Consider the following 19,866-nt stretch of genomic DNA (forward strand, 5'->3'; position numbering starts at 1 on the left):
GCAAGTGGATAGTCTGACATGCCAGCTTCCTAGCTCTTTTTTTTTATAGCAGAAATACAGCTCATAGGCAAAGACTGAGGAACAAAGGAACTTTTTCAAAAGCTCACCATCTCCAAAGTTTATGTAATTCTTCACCTAGAATTCAGTAACCAAATTTTACTGGATATGTGAAAATCTCAAACCAGATCACAAGAGAAAAGCCCAGAACTGGTGAACACCAGCCCTCTTCAGAAAATGAAACTCAGACTTCAGAGTCCATCATGTATTTATCTTTAATTTCTGCAGGTTCACATCTTCAGAGTTGTTATTTGATTTGCATATTCTTTCAATTAATAGCATAAAAGAGAAGATAAAGAAAGCCTAATAAATTCAGTCCAGTTCACGAACCTTGTTAAGCTTGTGCTTGCCTTACTTCATGTTGAAATGCAATTCGCTTGTTCTAATATTTCATTATCAAAGTCCTTAAGAAACTTGCTTTGAATCCAGCATTTTGATTTAAAACTTATTAAATCCACACTACTGGCTGCCAAAAAGAAACAAAATAAATGTAAGTCATATTGTTCAGATGGTAAAGGCATCCAACATATCTTAGTAAATATCAATTCTTCTGTGTCAACAACAGCAATCAGAACACTCATTTTATGCATCTTCGTGATCAGAAAGAGTATCCTAGCAGGACGTGTCCAGGACAGTTATTTCACCCTCTACCTTGGCAAGGTAGATTTTATGGATCATGAGAAACAAGGGGCCCTTTTCTCCCCTTCTAGTTATCTCCAATAATCCAGCCAATTAAAAAAAAAATCAAGAACAGTTATTCTCTCAAATCATAAGTTCAAATGAAATCGTGACAAAAGCAAGCAATAAAAATAAGAGAAAACTACTAAACTTTGGGAATGTTTAACTGTGTATCACAATATAATCCTGCAGCTGTAGATGGGACATGAGTTCACCTGCAAACAAGTTTGGTTGTTTCATTCAAGCTCCTGACTATTTTACTGAAAATAATACTTGAGACATAAGTCTGGGTTGCATTATTCCTCTTTCTGGCAATTATACACTGTTCTTCCTCTTTTTGAGAGAACATGAAGTGACATTAAAGTGAGAATAGTGATCCACAGAGTACAATACTCCCCATGTTCCCAAAAAACACATTCGCATAAGGAGTATAAAATTTGTACTAGCACAATATTTCCTGAAATGTGCTACACCCCACAACTTTTGGGGAAGACTGGTGATTGCATGTAACATTTAATCAAAGATCCACTCTACTGTAAAACACTGATTTCTCTTCAATTTTCCACACAGAAAATCAAAAACTCTTTTGAATGTCAATGCTGGCAATTTTCATGCTGGCTACAACTTGGTCAGATTTAAAAAAAAAATCATTAGCATGTTAATAACTTAGTGCCTCTAAGGAATACTTAGTTGGTCCTACATCAGAAAAAAAATATTTTTCAGCCTTATTCATAATTACAATGTAATTATAATTTGCCGCAATTTCCTAGTCTACTTCATTTTAATTTGTGGAGGAGGATTTCTCAATGGGCAGCATGCAGTACTGTCATAGTTCTGAGGAGAGCATCTCGCTGAGAAATGTCCACACCTATTAAAGTGTAGAAAGGAAAGCTGAGAACATACACATGCAAAAATAAAGCAGAAATTTTCTAAAGAGAACTGTAAGAAAAAATTACATGGGCAAAAATTGAGTTCCCTGTAATAAAATATAGGTGGCTGTTGGTAAGCTTTCTAGAATTTATAATATATTATAATCAAAACAGATTATTCATCACATTTTATGCAGTATCTCAGTCTTTTTTTTGACCTTAGCAAAGTTTATGATATGAAGAGAAAGAACACTTACATCCATATTTTTGCACAGAAGAATTTTTGTTCATATACCCATTCTCATGTGTACCACGTGTCACAAGAAAATTAAAGGCATGTTCATAATCAAAGTTTTGTTATTCCTCAAGTTTGCTATTTTCTGCTATTAAGAAAAGCATCACCTACATTACATCTAATAGAAAAACATGGATATTTAGGATTAATAATGGTAGTTTCAATGTCTATTGTTTTATTTGATGGAACTACATCCAAATGAAGTATTTTGCACAAAACTTCTAATAAGGCAAATTTTAATGCAGAGCTTTTTTGTTTTGTTTTGTTTTCTTTTTGATCCTTATGAAGGCTTTTTAGTAATTTGCAGGTTTTCTGCATTCATACATGTTTTCTATAACAGAAACAAGGTGTTCCAAGGACACTTTCAGCATAGACAATGTTCAGCCTTTCACCATGTTTGGGGAGCAGTACACTACATCTGTATTGGTAGAGAACTCATAAATTCAGCTTTGGCGTAGAAAATATTCAGAAGCTCGCTGAAGTTGCCCACATTGTTCATTACTTTACCCAATAGTATGTTCCTGTATTCATGCAATTTGTGCAGTTCACATAACAAAATGCACCCGTCATGGAGTTTTGACTCATCTTACTACCTCATCTTTACCTTACAAGAAACTGAACTGCTTCTTGCAAGCTTGCTCAGCAAGGAAAAAATTAAATACCAAGCAGAAATGTGTACTCTTCTTTTTTACAAAAACTAAGAAAACCAGCCTTGAAAAAGAGAAATAGCCAGGAAAAATGCATAGAATTGGGGAACAAGACACTGAATTAATCTCCCCATTTAAACAAACCCTATGCTCGTTTGCTTCAGTAATTGACCTAATTCACTTGGGAAAAATCAACAACTGGAGAGAAAGGAACCCGAATTTCATGTGTCCTTTTTACAGTGGGACATTCAAATGAAGGCTTTGAAAACACAAGAGCTTGTCCGCAAAGCACTTAGTGCAGACTGAAGCTTACAATGGAATCGGCATTTTTGAAACAGGTTCTTGTCCGAAGCAAAGGATCTTCTCCAGCTAAGACAGTCCAGGCACAGCAAAACCACACGGGATTTCAAGCAGTTTACACACTGGTATTAGTCTATTTATAGGACTCATCCCTTGCTCTGAGCCCTAAAGGATTGTGGATCTGAGCCAAGCCACCCCTCAGCCCTGGAGGATCTTCAGCACATCCCTGCACCAACAACAAAAGCAGGCTTGAAAGGAAATAAATAAATCTGTGGGGAGTTCTCCACAGTGATTGGTATTGCCATCACATAGGAGACACAAATAAGTTTTCATCAGCCTCAGTCCGTATAGGCAGGATATTATACAGTGAAAATATAATTAGTAATATTCGTAACACTACAACAATCCCATGTCTGTGGCTTAATCTGAGAACTCCTTCTTAGCAAGAGCACAACAAAAGGCTCCTTCGCTTGCTGAAAAACTATGGAAGTAGCTGAGCTGAGCTTTCCCACTTAACAAACTTGCTCATATTCCACTAGCTCTCCTTATCATCACAACTTGTTTGTCTAAATACTACAAGGAAACAAATGTCTGCAGTTTCATTTCAGTTCTTCACTATAATGTCAATAAATAACAGCGGGGAAAAATTATTGGAGTCAGGGTGAATTTGACCCATATGAAAAAATTAGGGTACAAACATCACAAGCTTATTTGCTGCATGCTCTGAAAATAAAGCTCTGGAATGGTTAAAAAACAAACAAAGAAACAAAACAACAACAACAGAAACAAACAAAAAATTAAGAAAACTAGGAGAGGGCAAATACAAAGCTTGCTTTAAAAAGCTAGGACTGAGCAAACTATGGGAAATTATGGAGTTACTGGCAAGCTAGTTAAATTCAAATTTGCAGAAAAATACCAAATAATCAAGCTTCATGCCTAAAATGTATCAAGAAGATGAATTAGACTCAATATGGAAGTGCCAAAAACAGTCATGCAAAAAGCATCTCAAGTCCTCTTTTGACAATGAAAAGGGTCTTATGAAGAGAAGAAAACCATACAGTAACTTTGAAAGCCATTAGACACAATTTTCCATTATTTTTCCCATGCAAATTTTGTAAAAAATACTCTAACTTCTATGAGAATAATACTTAAGTTATGAGAAAACTAACCAAGCTGTAACTGTCAATTATTTCTCCAAATGAGAAATATGTATTAACAGGCTGTATTGGGATGTGTTCTCTATCCAATATTTTTCATTAGTTTCATTAACAATTGGATGGTAGAATGCAGCATAAACTGGCAGATTAATTAAGAATGAAGGGACAGAAAGCACATCAGAGGAAAATATTAAATTCAAAATTAACTTAACACAGTGAAGAAAGGTTCCTGTCTCAAGAAGATCCCATAAGACAGGAATATTAATCACTACCCACACAAATACAAAATGAGGAAAAACAGGTTGAAGTTTTTGGGCAAAACTATAAATGTTGGAATATTTCACAAGCAGAAAATGTCATTAGCACACTAAATTCAGACAATGCCAAAGATGAAAGGCTGAACCAGAGTCAAGAAGAAAACTTTTTCTGTTGTTAGTTGCTAAGAAAGAATATTTTGCCCTTCTCTGAGAACAGAGACTATATTTGTACGAATTCCTCACCGTGTAAGCACTTTTTCTTCTATTTCTGTCCCATCTCAGCATCACTTCAGTCTCCTTGCTTCAAACTTCCATCAGAGGTCACTAGAACTGAACTGTATTATGGGTTATATCTTGAATACATCTAGTTTTATAAATGCTTCCTACCCTACTATTAAGGATATGTGTTCATGGTCAAGATTTCCAAAATAGATTTAACTCCCTTTTCTCTTTGGCAGCCAGTCACTCAAAAAATATATAGCATCAATCAAAAAAAATCCTTCCTATTTTCTTGTTAAGTTTTTGTGAAAAATGAACTTAGCCTTGCACTGAATACAGAAAGACTCTGGAACACAAGAACTCATTCACAGAATGTATGGAATTTAAATCTCTCCCAACAGTTATATTTAATTTAGTACTGTTACACTCAAATAGAGTCATGAAGCAAGATAAATTTGACAAAGAAGGTCAAATAGAAAAAAAAATTTAAAAGTAAAACAAAAAATTCCAACAAAAAACAAAACATCAAAACCCTCAACATATCTAAAATATTTTAATGACTGCAAAAGGTATTTCCTTTTGTATAATATTTCTGGCTTTTTAAGGGCTCATCTCAGCAAGGAAGTCTCACCTTTCTTCTGCATCTTAATAGGACATGCTTTCACCACAGCTGAGTACAAAAATCAGACACAGACATTCAACAGTGATACAGGTCTTGGAAAGAATAAAGTCTCAGCATGACAGCTCCAGCACCAGATGGGGAGAAGAACAGAAGAAAATAAAAAGCAGCAAAAACAAAAACCAACCCAAACAAACAGACAAAACAAAACTAAACCAAAAAACCTACAAGACATGAGAGTGACAAGACATGAGGTAATGTGGCTACTGCACACCAAGCCTGAGACTTCCCATTTCTCCAGTGTGTCTTACAGTACTCTGTAAGACAGAGTACTGTGCATGGTGCAAGGAGCATCATGCTTGAACAATATAACAGGACATGATAGTAAGAACCAGACATTACATTTAAATTTAAACTGACAGCTGAGTGACTGGTTTTTGTTGGTTTTTTTATTATTATTTTTATATTTTTCTGGGTCATATGTTGGTGACTATCTCTATACTTGCCCAAAAGTTTTAATGTTGTGAACATAATTAACACCAAAGATAAAAAATTTGGTAAGTAAAGATGGTTTGCTTTGGGTTGGTCAAAACCGAATTTTCAATAGTATTTCTTTCCAACAGATAAGATTTCAAAATATTGCTTCATATTCTGGATCTGAGAAGAGCTATGCAAAAAAGAAATAAAATGCATTTTCACAGAAACTAATTAATAAGAATCAAAGCTACACTGATCTGAAGTTCCACCAGAACAGTGAGTGCAGAGGAAATCTGACAGAGAAACACACTGCAGCATATGAATAAATCATCTACTCCTCATCAGGGTATTGAATCCAATACAACTGAGAGTCAACTTAGGTTGCATATAAAGCCAGCTCTCAGAGGTATTTGATGATGAGTTTTTCTAGACAGCAGCAGCTCCAATCAGTTGTGTGATGTACAAACATCCCTGGGAAAATGATCAAATGAGTGAGTGAAAATTTATTTGCAAAAACAAACAAACAAAAAAACCCAAACAAACAACCCCAAATCCTAATTACTGAAAAAAATTTTACAGTTGGGAGTTATACATATCCTATAAACCTGTGTAAGGAAACAGTACTACAGAAGTGTATAAAATTAAAACACAGGCCAGTGTGCATTTTGCTTTATCTAGTTATTCATAATATACTTGCTACAGTACACAGTTATAATTACAATTTTTCTTGATGACAAAATCTCTAAGACAAGAACTATATTCATACATTTCTGCAGGACTAATTTAAATGCCTACAAAAAGGCTGAGGCATCATCATGCTTGAGCATACTAGCTGAAGTTTTAAGATTCTTCGAATTAAGCTCCAGTGAATCCAAAACAGAAGCAAGAATAAAATCTCTCAGGCACTACAGAATTCCTACTTAGCCTTTGCAGTTGCTTTTTGAAGGAATTTTTAACAACATCTTGCACTATGAGCTTTCTTTTTCCCCTTTGACTCCCCAAAATTTGCCAGTATTTTTAAAGATGGGACCCTGAAACTATCCCTGGAGCTCTTGGCAATGCAGGCAGATACACATCCTTTTGCCTGGAAAAAACAAACACCCATTTTATTATAGCTTTTGCTTTCTGTATGGATGAGTTCTAAGTTTGGAAGAGTGGGCTTCTGATGAAGAGATAATTCAAATATGAATTGCATTTGATCATTTCAAAAATAACTGTAAGAAACCTTTCTCTTAGGCATTGATCCTAATTTTACCACTTCAACTCTTTCTAACTCACAGAGAGAGTGATCCAATGGTCCTTAACGGGAAATGTATAAATCTACCACCGATCTGGTAATTTAAAGGGGTCCCATCACTTGTTTCATTCAGCATCATTCATATATATACAACGAAAACACAGTGTTCTTGAAGTGACTTAGAGGCTGAAAGCTCAACCTCTGACAGCTACACAGCTCCCTCATTTTTTTTCTCTTTTCATTTAGAACAACTTCAGTATTTTTATCCATGTTGTTACTATTCACCGAGCTATATTTAAAGGAACCTGGAGATGCTGATATTTGTCAGGATTTAAATTTCCATTATATACTCCATAAGAAAGTTTCCAAAGCTATCCCTCAAAATCTCCACATATCAAAGGTATGGTATCATAAGGTACTAAAATTTAACCATAAGAAAAGTGGCCACAAATGAACAAAGGAAATTGAGAAGAGAAGGCTTAGGGGAGTCTCATCAATCTGTATTAATACCTGACTGGGGTGGGATTGAGGGAGCCTTACAAACTCAGGTATCCTGTGAGCTGCAGAACAAATTTCAGGTATATAGCAGTATGTTTGATATTCAGGAGCTAAAATTGATATAACTGAAACCCATATTGATTTAAATAATTTGAAATAATTTCAAAATTATTTTGATTCTGCTCCTATTCTTATTTTATGAAGGACTTAGCACAGAGAAATTACTCCCATTAAAGACAACTACAGAATAAAATATTTTGGAAATGGAGTAAAATTTACTTTGAATCCTGCTTTTAGAACTGGTTCATTTTACTAAATCACATTACTGTGTAGAAGACTCAAGGAATATATAAAGCATTTCTATTAAAGCTGGGTACAGTAATTACAGGTATCCCAGCCATTTACAAGAATCCATTTGCAATTACATTTTCATCAGCAAATTCAGCAGATTTAAGGCAGACAGATGATCTACAATGAAAATTATAAACATCCATGAACAGAATTCCCATCAAAATATTTCTCTGAGAAGCTAGATCAGTTTAAATTTAAATGCCTAAAAATATTCTCTTCAGAATAAATGAACAAAGTAAAAAGCATTCATTAAAAATACTTCACTTAGCTATTTGTACTTTATATTTGTCTTCTTATGGAAAATCTAATATTGAACAGATTTTGTTGACTAAAACATTGGTTTGCAGCTAAAAAAAATTACTACACGGAACCTATAATTTTTTTTTTTTTTTACGAACTTTCAGCACATTTGTTCCTTTTTATCAAAACAATATGATGCTTCACATGTACTTAGGTTCTCAGCTTGCAAGTGTTATATTAGACTATGCTAAGTATTGCAATTTTCTCATTAGAAGAATGTTAATGACCACTGTCACTCTCCATTTCAATGCAAGCTGGAATCATAGAATATCCGGGGTTGAAAGGGACCCATCACAGCCATGAAGTCTAACTCCTTGATCCTCACAGGACTGCCTAAAACTAAACCATATAATTACCATATGCTTGAACTCTGACAGGTTTGAAGGCATGACCAGTTCCCTGGGGACTCCATTCCAGTGAACTCTGGGTGAAGGGCTTTTACCTAATGTGCAACATGAACCTGTCTCAGCACTGCTTCACTCCATTTCCTCTTATCCTAAAAAATAAATTAGTATCCATACATCTTTTATGTATCTTCAACTGAAAGAATGAGTAAAGAAAAAAAGGATAAATTACTTATGAATTCCCTGAGGTCTAAAAGTCTAAGCATTATATATAAAGATACAAGAAAAATCATTGTCTTGGATCAGTTGGATCAGCAAAAATCATTTGCTTGGATCAGTTGGGAGGTTTCTGGGGGCTTTTTATTTTAAAAAAAAAAAAAATCCCATCAGTGTCGTAGACAAATGTCCCAAGGTATGCAAGAGATTCACCCAATACCATGTTCATGATAACACTGTTCTAATATTATGTCAGTGCAAAAATACACCAACTAAATTCTAACAAGGTGCAATTAATATATCCAAGAACCAGGCTCAGTCTTTGAAGGATTATCTATGTAATTATTTCTGCACATTTCTTCAGAGCCTGGGTGGTGTGGGGAGAAGTACAGCCAGATGGCCACATCAGATAGCAAGAACAGAACATGTAAGGCATTTACTCTTCCTCTGGTCAACAACTCAGGATTCCTGTCTTAAAACATATCAGGAGATATTCTGTATGGAAACATTCTCAAAATACACACATATTGGCAAGTCAGGAGAGTAATTTGAAATATTATCTTGTGTTGAGAACCAGATATTTTTGTGATAAACTACTATAGCTCAGAATGCAATCAATGAAAACATCTAAATATAAGTCTAGTAAATAAAAGTGAATCATATCCAACCTTCTGAGATCATGAGGGAAAAATCATTAAAGTTTTATTTTAAAAAAGTCTCAAAAAACCTGCTGCCTAGAGATTTATTTGAATTGAGCGAATTCCCAGTAGATTGTTTTGCTGAAAAAAATCTGCACATTCAGAAGAATATGTGAAAGTAAGCTTATAATGGTAAACAGAATGATGCATTGCAAAATAAAAGTAATTTACTTTTCCATTTATTGCTAATGAGAAATATATAGCTGTATTTGAAAGCGCATCCTTGCTAAATCAATTACATCCCACTTGCATGCCACTTGACTGATACAAGCAGTAAAGCACATCTCCAAGTACAATACTGACTCAAGAGAACAAACTGAAGAGCCACCTGTGTTATCTCACAACTGTAACCATTCCAGACCAACTGAATAGCACTTACTCTCTTTATCCTAAAAGGCACCACAAGACTGTGGGCAAGATAAAAAAGATCCAGTTTATTTTAGCATCTTCACTGCTATTTGTCTAACCAGCACAACCACTTACTCAATTTGGTTGAATTTTCAAGGCAATTTTGAAATTCCTTTCATGCCTGACCAGAAAGCTGTATCCAGCTCTCCTCTCCACATACCATTGCCCAGTGTGGTCATGCAGCAGCCACAAATTACCATTCTGAGGGAAAAGCAACACCACCAGAACGGAAAAGCAGGAACAGATAAATATTACTCACACACAACACAACCTCATGCTTCGTTTGTCTTATTTTAAGAATAAAGCTACATAAATTGATGCATTTTTCAATTTAACCCTTCCCTTCCCCTTCCGAATCCTATTTCAAATAATCATTAATTCAAAGATTTAGAATGACTATAGCATCCTTCACTGGTCAACAGCCACAAAGCTGGAATGAAGCAGAGCCAGCACAGCTGCTTCAAAGGCACCTCCCTGGATCAGACTCCTTTAAAATATGTCTCTCTGTGTTTTCATTACCATTTGCCAATAAAGGCCAATTCTTGCAAAAGAATACTCACTCCCTTCATAAACAGACACCATTTATTTAACTAAAAGAACAACAAAAATTAAAAACAAAACCATAGGTCCTTCACAGCACAGCATTTGAACTCATAGTGCAGGGATCATGCACAGGATAAGAGGTCAAGAATTTATATAGATAAAAATGTATGGTTTAACCTGTAGAAGTGTTTCTGTGCCCCAAATTTCCTTCTGTTGTCTAAGACATGTAAAGTTCATTATAAACAAAGGAATTTTCTAAGGTAGCTAGTATTACATTCATTTCAGAAAGGATAGTACAAAAATCTTTTAAAAATAAATTATTCTTTTTAACTTCACTGTATGGATATCTGCTTCCCCAGTACTCAGGTGAAAAGTTTTAGTCAGTAGAAGATTCATGTCTACAACATGAGCTGGAGGACAATTCAGGACATAAATACAGAGAACCTTCATAAACACCATGAATCTGTTTTATCAGTTTTTACAAGTAAGGTACAGAAATCTCAAAAATTAAAAATGCCTGATAAAAGGCTTTACACCCAATTAAGCCTCTCGCCCCCCATATCAGCTGCTACTTGGTAGTACCTCAGAAACACATAAAAAGGTTTAATTCATACAGGAATGTTACTTCTGAAACTTTCAGCAAAGGCGTTTTGGGCTTTCATCTCTCTCTATCAAAACTGGCCAATATCATTCTTGTATAAATACATTAAATGGAAAATATGAAAACGTAAAACCCAAATTTACTGAATATCCAATATTTATGTGACACAAATGTAAAAATCTGAATCATATTCCTGCTACTCACTTCCATAGGAACTTCAAGGTAAACAAATCTTCAGAGCCACATAAAGTACAAATGACATAAGGTACAAAGAAGAGAGCTAGAAAAAAAATTAATGTAACTTTTAATACCATGTAAAAAAATTACTTTTACATTAGCCAAGAAGAAAAGTGGAAGAACTAAATTATTTTCTTTTCCACCCTTGTATGATAAGCAGAATCTTAATTATGTATCTCTGGAGTAATCAATGTCACCTGGAATTTACAGAACCTGCGATTAAAATTGCCAAACAAGAATTTGAAGAAAGATAAAATCAAGAAATTGGGGAAAATATGGGCTTAGAAATACTGCATTAATGTTGACCTGTTTACATTAAATAATGAACTTGAATTCAAGGCCTTCCTGAAGAAAGATGTTATGAGCAGGTTGGGTGGCTATCTTTGCTGATTCTATACACTGTACATCAGAACTTGTGCATATCTGTGAAAATGAAAACAAATACTGCAACCTCAAATGAGCCAGAAAAGAGAAAACTCCAGAAGAAGGCAGCAGACAGCACTGGTTTTCCAGAAACCTCCTTCTCCACACCGTGGGACAGGCTATGCACTCAAGTTCAGTGTCAGATGGTTGGGCTCAGGAAGCCCATGGGCCCTCTTTGCTCACACAGGGATTCATGGACAAGACCCCTTCCTATGCCAGCCCTCCTGAGTGAGGTGACAGCCCCAGCAGACTCCTCAGGTACTGTTTTTGCAATCCATGCCATGATATCCTAAAGAAATCTTTTCTGACATGTGCATTTCCAAATATTAACGCCTCATAATTAAAAAAAGGCAAACTCTTCAATTATCCAAATTAGCCATACCAAATTATATGCAACTCTCAACAGATCTAACTAAACAAGAATTCTCAGGTAAGAGTTTTGATGAAGCTAATGCAGATGGAAATGTGATTACTACCTGATCACTTTTCTATATTCTAAGTTAACAGCAACTCATCACAAAAAAATCCTGAAGAGAAATTTCTGGAAATTAGAATACCTACCTGAAATCTAAAGACAATTTTCATACATGATTTGCAAATGAGAGTCATCTTTTATTTTAATTAGTAATTTCATCATAATCTTACTAATTTTACAAAGGTACAATGAGGACAAAAAAATTTATTTACCTCTGAACTGAGTGCCTTCTTGCAAAGCTGGCAGAAAACCATAGTCAGATCTGTCTTTTGCTACAGGTCCAACAATAATGTATTTGGAACATGGCATAAGAGCTCATTATTGCTGTGATTATAAGCTTAAAAATTAAATATATTTCTGATTTCAGTATAGAAAAACCCCTCAAACAATTATTTCCTACAATCAGCTTGTCTGTTCACAGTCAATAAGTTGAATATCCAATTCAGTCGCATTACATTTTTGACATATTTAAAATGTCATTACCTGAGAATGTCTATTTATTTTTAAATGAACTTGTGTCATGCACAACAAACTTGACACACAAATTTGAAGTCTACCTTATGAAAACAGGAGGTGAAAAGGGTATTTAACTTCCAGCTGCTTTGTGCTACAGCATTAGATAGACATGTTTGCAGAGCTACTCTGTGGGATTTGCTGCAGCTTGAAAAAGGGGATTACCCAACTGCTCTTTCCAATTTATGTGAAAAATACTCAGTTGCACATCAATGTCCATCAGCATGATAAACCTTTGTCTCTGGCACACAGAAGGCCAATTCATGATTGAAACTGACACAGAGAACTACTTTAATCAACTAATAATCACTCAACATTACCTCCAGGAAAATCCCTCTAGCTCCAGTATTTAGATTAAGTGTCAAGGCTCAATCTGAACATACTAAGAAGAAAGCAGCTTCTCTTAAAACAAATCTCTGTTAAATTGATAAGAGTTAATGTAACTGGCAGCTCCTCAGCAGATGGCAGGTTTAGGTGCAGAATGCTGATGACACTGGAGCTTTGTGTTACCAACAGAAATCATTAAGGTAGAAGAACTTTCTACTAAGTCTCTTCTGTAAATTATTAAAATAAAATTACTCTTAGGATAAAATGTCTTAGCTCAACAATTAATTTACTTGGAGGATGTCTGATGAAGTACTTTTTGTTTGTTTTTGACATATGTGAAATACATTATTCACCTGTGCATTAGATTATTTTTCAATCTATGCACACCGATAGCTCCAAATACGCACTGTGAAACAAGAAGCAAGGTCGGATATTAGGGAAAAAAGATTTTTATGGAAAGAGTGACAACCTACTGGAATTGTCTGCCCAGTGAGGTAGAGTCACCATCCGGGATGTGTTTAAAAAGAGACTGGAGGAGGCACTAGGTGCCATGGTTTAGTTGAGATGCTGGGGGACGGGTCAGACTCAATGATCTTGAAAGTATCTTCCAGCCTAGTGATTCTGTGATATGGTATTTGCTAGATCTCTGCCAAGCTAAATGGCTAAATACCAGACCAATTAGCAAAACATATGACTAATTTAGTAAACTTTCACTTCAAGTACATAAATACAAGCTTACAGCATTTATAGATATTAAAAAAAAAAAAAAAAAGTAAAAAGAACAGTGAAAGTTGTCTTGTTTAAACAGAAAAAAAAAATCTTTGCTTGCTGATCTGCAAAGAAGCCTGTGGAATGCCACCTTGAAGGGGAAGAGAAGCCTAAATACTGCAGAGTGTAGGGCTAAACTATACAGTTGACACAAGGCTTGTGGCTATCCACTGTAATAATTCCTTTGTAGACATCTTCTGACTGCCTGACAATCCTGCCCTTCGCCACTGGCTAAAATACTTGCTAATAATGGCACTACATAATTTTTTGTCTTGTAGGGCCTGACCTTAAAATAACATTCTTATTACAGAGCCACACTCTGTCCTTTGCCGATTAGAAGGATACTTATTTATGAAATACAGCAAGCAAAACTTCCAAGACTGATAATAAACCATCTTTCTTAAACTGAATAAATTTTTTTGCTTTATGGTACACAAGTCAGTAAAAGCATGCATTACACTTACATATAAACAAAAGAAGCTGCTGTTCCTGCAGTCACTTGCTTTGTTCTGATTAAATTAAATTTCCAAAGAGTTCACATTGTTCTGAGAATAAGTTTCGGATATGCCAATACCTATCTTCCCCAATCTGTTATTTTCTCTCAAGCAAGATATAGATCTAAACTCTTACTCCAAAATTTTATCATGACTCTGGCTGAAAAGAATTCCAACAGAGCTTTTCTCAGGAAAATATTCATACCTCCTGCCAACTCAGATAATCTGGTGTAACTGTTCATTTAGATTCAACTAAATTAAATCTAGAGCATTTGCATGTTGTGTTAATTGATCTCACCTAAGAAAATAATGTCACTGTGCCAGCAGAAATCCCGTTACTGGAACATGTTGAAACAGCCCAACACTGTGGAGCTGCAAAATACCTATAGCAGAGATATTTTATAATGTCAAGTCAAAACACGCTTTGGCAGTAAAAAAACAAAAATTCTGCTTGGCCTGCATTAAAGTCTGATGACAGACCTTCCTTTGGCCAGAACTTCTTCACAATTTCAGTCCCTGATACTGTCCTAATTTGAGTTAAAATCATGTTTGAAGAAAGAGATATTTCAGGATTTTGCCACTGTATTTGTTTCACTGACATTAAACTACTGCTGAGGAAATTATACCACGATTACAAACTTAGTAAAATCCAACGCCATATCTAAGAAAGGCAGCGATTCAACCAGAGAAGCAATATTGCGTCTTTAACAAGGCACAAGGGCTTACTAAAGGTAACACAAAACAGTACAGCTCACATGAGAAAAGGGACAAGTTATGAGCATTGTGGGAATCATTATTCCAAATTTATTCACTCTATGTGTGTAAATTTCAGCAATAATGTCACATTAATGTAGTTATTCAAACTTACACACTCATGTTCATTTAAAAAAATAAAGTCACCACAATGATAAACCAGTCTCTGAGTTACACCACGGTTAAGCAAATGTCAAGCAGCAGAAGAAATTTAAGTTACACAATATCACAGATGTGCTCTATAAGCAATTTTTTATTTTGCTTTGTACCATGAAAAAAGCCTCTTGGGAAGGAACCAGTCGGTCCTTTTTATAGCAGAGATGATTTCTATATGCATAGCTCAAGGCACTCAGCAGAAACCTATAAATAACTAAAACACAGAACAGGACCCACTGTCAATTTTTATCTTAAAACATAACTAAATATTTTTATTTTTTAAAAAACTTGCAATGCTGTTTTTGTAGATAAACTGCTTCAATAAATCATGCAGGATCCAAATACTTTCCATGGGCAAAGTACAGAATACCTCCATGTCCTTTTATTATCACTGGAAGGTGACCGGGAGATTGTGTCTTTTGCACAATCTGCTGGGTTAACTTCTTAACAAATAGTCCTTGCAGCAGAGCTTTGCAAAGAGAACAGTTTCAACAACGCCGTGAGATCTGTTATTCACATCTGGATATTAGCAACATTGTCAAAATTACTTTCAGAGGATCCCCTTTAAAAAAAACTCCTTTAGACCTTTAGAATTTCCTTGCTAAATGCCTCTATGACTTTGCTGGAGGAAACAAAGCCTTTCTTTTTCCCCGTAACAATATGAGTGCTATTGAAGAGATTTCTTTATATCTAGTGACAGAGAATGCCAGAAAAAGGGGAAGAAAAATGGCACTATTAAACTCCTTCACCAAGTGTTACTTAAAAGCAGGGATTATACAAATGGAATATATGGGAGCACTTGTGTTCTTAAAAAAATATGTACTCTTTATAATGTATTTTCTTTGCACCATTACATCATTTATAGTTTTTACTTTAACATATATATATAAGTATATACACAGAAACTTAAACCACAAAGCCTTAAAAAATGCCATAAAGCTCAAAACAGTTTTCTGCATATTTTCATGAGTAGCAAGAATCTATCACTGTTACAAGCACAGAATTTGGGAAATCATTTTCCTACCCCAGCATACTACTTTAAACTGAACTACAGTAAATAAAACCTTTAGGTATCTTTAGATATGTACTGACATAAATACTTCAGTAAGTATTATTTTAAAATAAAATATATTTTAAAATATCTTTCTTTTACCTGCTAATCTGCTGGTAGACCCTGAGTACAAGAGAGAACCCAAGTCACCTACGATGTTTACAAGAACAAAAGATGCAAGAGTTTCAAAATGGAACAAGTATATAGCATGAATGCCTAGAATATCCTCAGACTCCAACAGTTTGAGGAGTTTAAAATCAGGTTTCCTTTGGAGACTGTTTGCCTCATTGTTTTGGGGGGGGGGGGGGGGGGTGTGTTTTTATTTTAAAATAGTGCTTCAGAAATTTCTATTCTATTAAATTCGCCAATCATAATTTAGATCCATGTCAACTTTTATTTGGAGCTTCCTGCAGCAATTTCAGTTTATGCACTAAACTCTTGTTCTTTTCTTGGATGAGACAGTGAACATTTCTTCCCTATTAATTTTCTCCATGCCACTTCTGATTTTATAGAGTTCTAAAATAAGCTCCCTTTTTCAGGATAAAGAGTTACAGCAAATTTAGACCCTCTTTGGACAGAAGTCATTGCTTGCCCTTGATCATACTTGCTGCTCTTTATAGAACCCACTCCAACTCTACTTCATGTTTTTTGAGAGATGGAGACTAGATTCGAATACTGAACATACAAACATACCATGGAATCATTCACCATGATGCTCTGCTTTCTATTTCTCCCTAAAAATTCCTAACCTTGTATTGGGTTTTTTAGAAAACAGTGCTGGGCAGTCAGATCCTAAATGACACGATATTTTGTAATCTCTAGGGAATGAACCTTCTGGAAGAAAATTTGACAGCTTGTCACTTTCTTATGGAGTAGCACAGGTTAAATACTGCCTTTTTTTTAATCCATGTGAAAAATCTTTATTTAATTTGATAAATATAAATCATGATCTTCATGATATACATTGTTTCTTTTTATTGGCAGAGTTGCATGGAATAATGCAGTTAGTACACCTAATGAACAGGTTTTGTACAAAGACACAAAGATAATACAAAAATATCCCAAAGATATTCTCTTGAAAAGTACAATGGTTAATGATTCCATAAGAAAACAAAAATTTTTTCTGCAAAAATTGAAGGGAGGTGGGGGCCATTTGCAGATAGACATTCAAAAAATGCATGCAGTTAAAATATACTGGGACAACGCATCGCAACATAAACCTATTTCTCAATCACATCCCAATGACACTAAATAAATATGCAATAACCTGGCAGAATGAATGTAAGACTGAAAGGGTGCTGCTGCATAGCTGTCAGTAAAGAACTTCCATTCACCACTTGTGTCAGTGATACATAAATAATATATTACTGAAATACTAAAAATATTGCACTGTAGCTTACTGTATCTGTGTATTCTCAACAGTTAAATTAATACTATATAGCAGGATGTTTTCAGGAGAAGGATGAAGAATAGAAAAATGGAATAAGGATGAGAGCAGAGCAAGGTTTTAACTTCAAGAGCACTTCAAAACAATGGGTAGGCAACCAAGGGACGCCTAGATAATACCAGGCCACACAGGAATCCAAAAGTGCTATGTTTCTATAATCAATATAGACTCAACTCTATGATATGGACAGTAAAACCTATTTCCTAAAATAAATTTTATTACTAGGCTTATCAAGCAATTCTCATCACTGCTATCGTTCTCCAAATTTCCAGCATCATTCTCAATTCTAGTTTTAACTCATGGAATTAAAATATTTATACTTAATAAATAAACACAAAGAGAAAATAGTGTCTCACTTTTCATCTGGTTTAACATTTTTCCTCAATGTAGCACTGAAAAAGATAAACATATACTGAATAGGGAAAAAGGGAAAGTAAGTTATATTGTAATACCAAAAAGAGGGGAAAAAAATAAGTATGCCATTCTGTTAGCTGCCCAAAAAAAAGGTTGGTCTCAAGATGGAAAATAGTAATAGTAATAATCTGATTCATTTCAAAAACATTTCTCTATTCATTTGATAGAATGTTAAAAAAATATTAAAAGTCTACCTTAAATTTTAGGTATAGACTTAAGTATTTATCATATTTATAAATTCAGAAGTATTTCAATAATTTAAGAAGATATTTTAGATATGAGAGAGAGAGAGAGAGATAAAAAAATTCTGGAATTGATGTCAAAAGATATCACTGCGTATGTACATAGGCCAAGGCTTTGAGGAGGGTTCGTCTTCAGGAACTACTATTCTACAAGAAAAAAAAATCAGAACAGCTCAAAAAATAAAAGGCAAAACTAAATAAAAGCTATTTCTCTTCTGAAAAGGTGGGAAACCTCAAAAGTCCGGTATGAACATTTGCAAGACTGGATTTACAAAACACAGGAAGGTATGGAATTTTACATTAAGATAGCAATAACAGTAATAATAATAAAAATTGAGCAGACAATTTTCAAGACAAGCAACCACAAGAGTACCTATATGGCTAAGCACATTTTACTGAACTTGAATCTTAAGTCTCCTTACTCTCCAGATTGAGGCAAGAGTCCGAAGGTAGTAGAAACTAGAATTGTAGCTCTCCCTATTTATCCCTCTTTACTGTGAGAGTATTTTTTCTCACACACCTATAAATAAATGTTCATTGGCTGAATTTCAACTACAATTTGACATTTCAGAAATCCTGCCATTATTTTCCCCTTAATTCTATTCTATAACATTGGAAATGAATTGATATTTCCCAAATATATTACAAGAAAAAAAAAAATTTGCTTTGCCTCATTTTGTTAAAAAATATGTAGCCTACAATTCTTATCTTCAGACTAACTGCAGTTATGACATAGTCTTCAGTTTCTCTTCATTTTCCCAGAATTATCACTTATGATGCTTTTTTTTTTCCAAATGCCTTTTTTGTTTCTCCATATGCATTTTTTTCTCTTGTTACTGTGATGCATAAGGATATTCCATCTAGCACTGAGGGGAAAAAGAAATCACTGATTTTCTCTACCACTCTTACTTAACATTCTCCACTTTCTTTTCGTAGCACACCGTGCAGAGCTCTTTTAAATGAACTTTTACTTACTTACCTTCCTTTCTTTCTACATAAGTTAATTTTTTGGGTTAAAAATCAAGGCACTTCAGTTATTATTAACTGCAAAATTTTGTCACATAAATAAAATACATATCTACCCTAAAATAGCCATTTAAGTAACACACATAATCAGCTTGCCTAAAGCATAACTTAATTAGCAATAGCTTGTCACTTTCACCATGGGTGCTCACTAAATTTGGGATTTGCTGAGAACACAGAGTTCAAAAACATCAGGTTCTTCATCAGGCACATAAAATTCACTTATATTTTTACTTTTATAAAACTTACAACTAATAATCTGACATTTAAGTTATTTGTCTAAAAGACCCAAATCAGAATAGAAGGCAAAATTTATGAAGTGCTGTTCATGAACAACACTAAAGGTTAGACATGATGCAGAGATCTAATTATGTGAATCTATACATGCCTATAAAAATAATTCAGTTTTGCCAAAGTCTCTTAAAAAGCTAAATTTAAAATTTTAAGTACAGAAAAGAGCATCATGGAGATGAAAAGGGAAACAGTGATAGCAGGTCTAGGCAGTCATATATAAGCACAGAAACAACTAGAAATGCTGTCATAAAACTTAACTAAAGAAAGGGAGGAAAAAAACCCAAAATAATAAAAAAATTAAACCCAAACAAATCCTGAACACTTGCAAATGCCAGGAAAAGCTTTTCCTACTCAAATGTCAGGAAAGTCAAAGCCCATTTAATAAAGTCAATCAAAATGAAATTTGGGGATAACTAAAGGCAGTTATTTAATGAAATTACCAAGAAATCTCAGGAAGAATCCCAAAGGCATCTTGATG

General features: G+C 34.5%; 1 protein-coding gene across 5 annotated transcripts in view; it reads right to left on the minus strand.

The window, feature by feature from the left end:
• ZNF385D (zinc finger protein 385D) overlaps positions 1-19,866 on the minus strand; it is a 453,016-nt gene that overhangs the window by 349,901 nt on the left and 83,249 nt on the right. The gene's annotated exons all lie outside the window — the stretch shown is intronic.

This window comes from Lonchura striata, chromosome 2 (genome assembly GCF_050655825.1).
Source record: "Lonchura striata isolate lonStrDom1 chromosome 2, ASM5065582v1, whole genome shotgun sequence".
NCBI classification, from domain to species: Eukaryota; Metazoa; Chordata; class Aves; order Passeriformes; family Estrildidae; genus Lonchura; species Lonchura striata.